The sequence below is a fragment of the Papilio polytes genome, unplaced genomic scaffold, assembly GCF_000836215.1.
Source record: "Papilio polytes unplaced genomic scaffold, Ppol_1.0 DF821289.1, whole genome shotgun sequence".
Classification (NCBI taxonomy): Eukaryota; Metazoa; Arthropoda; class Insecta; order Lepidoptera; family Papilionidae; genus Papilio; species Papilio polytes.
This window is the reverse complement of record NW_013527915.1, coordinates 4566854-4568441: the sequence shown is the minus strand read 5'-3', so window position 1 is coordinate 4568441 and position 1588 is coordinate 4566854.

The following is a 1588-nucleotide window of genomic DNA, read 5'->3' as shown; positions in this document are numbered from 1 at the left end:
TAAAATGAGATGTATTATATTTTCGAAAAGATGGTATTTAGAAGTTGTCAGTAGATTTTTTTATTAAATAGAGGGAGAAAAGATCAAAGTAAAGAAACGCGTATGACTAATGTCGGACCTAGTACAAATGAAGTGTAGAATCGGAAAATGTATGTTGTGTTTATTGTGTCTTTGGTTGTGGGTACGCGCCGCGCCGGCGCCTGCGCCTGCCCACTAACAAAGCGATCATTGTTTTCTATTTACTTACAAAGTTTGTTTCATTCTTCGCTTCGGGTTAATCATTGTCGATAAGTAGGACATTCCATAAATTATTGTGATTAACTTTAGGTTACTTTGTAACATTGTTTAAGTTCTTTGTAAGATTTGTTAGTTTTATTATGTGGCTTGTGTATTTTCTTTTACAAGGAGAATAAATGATCAAATAATATTGGTAGGTGCATTTCATTGTTCACATTTGTCCAATTATCACTTGCAAATGTCAAAATGACATGACATGATGTCAAACCATGGCAACCTTGCTTCTTTGATGTTGACAACTTATGGTCTCTTTCCCACAGTAGGGTTTTTATCTTAAATGTTTACCCCTAAGTTTAACAGCGTGAAAATATATAGCCTAAAGCGTGACGTACGTCAAGGGCTTTTTATTAAAAAGTAAGTTATTCCAAAATATGTTGTAATTGCTGACATCAACAAAGAAGTGTGTGTTTACGCTTTGTTATAATAGTATAGATTATTTCAAATTCTAATGTTACTTTACCATAGGCACAGGTTAAGACATATAGATTAGATTAATTGCATAGTTTTATTATTTACATAAATATTTAGATGTAACTGTTAGTATGCGTTCGGTGTAATGATTCATAGTTTGTCAAAAGATTTTTTTTGACATCCTCGTGTACGGCACAGGATAAGATAAGATTAAAAATTCTTACATCGTCAGATTGCAATGGATTTAGATAAGTTTTGTATTCTCATCCAGGCGGTCACGTAACATAATTAGTATGTTATCAAACTGTTACATCAAGTTTCTTTTAATTGATGTCTTCAGTTTCTCGTGAATTGAATACTTATTTTATACTTTACGATTTACAACTTATAAATGATTTAAGAACATCAATTTTTATACAGTTATTCTTATTGATTTAACGTTAAATGTTATGTTAAAATTCTAAGTAGTTCTATAAGATATATACGTAGGAGTCTCATTCATATCTTACCAGTTATTATTAAAATCGTTTTACAAAGCGCCTGATATTTTCCATGTCGCAAAATTGCAATGTTACAGATTCCGAGTGATAATGAACAGGCGAGTGAAAAAAAGTTATAAATTAATTGAATAACGTTACTGTTGCTAAACAACAAATTTGCTAAAAATAACTTAGGTATATAAAAAAAAATACATATTAAGTTAGTTTATAGGCAGATATTTTTTAATACATCCAGCACATCAGTACTAAGATGTTTTACCCATGACTTGCGTATAGGAAAATAGACCCAAAACAGTATTTTTCTCTAGGTTTGAAAATATAGGGATGAAAATAGTATGATTACTGATTACGGTCGTTATTTCACAAACAGGCACGTGCCT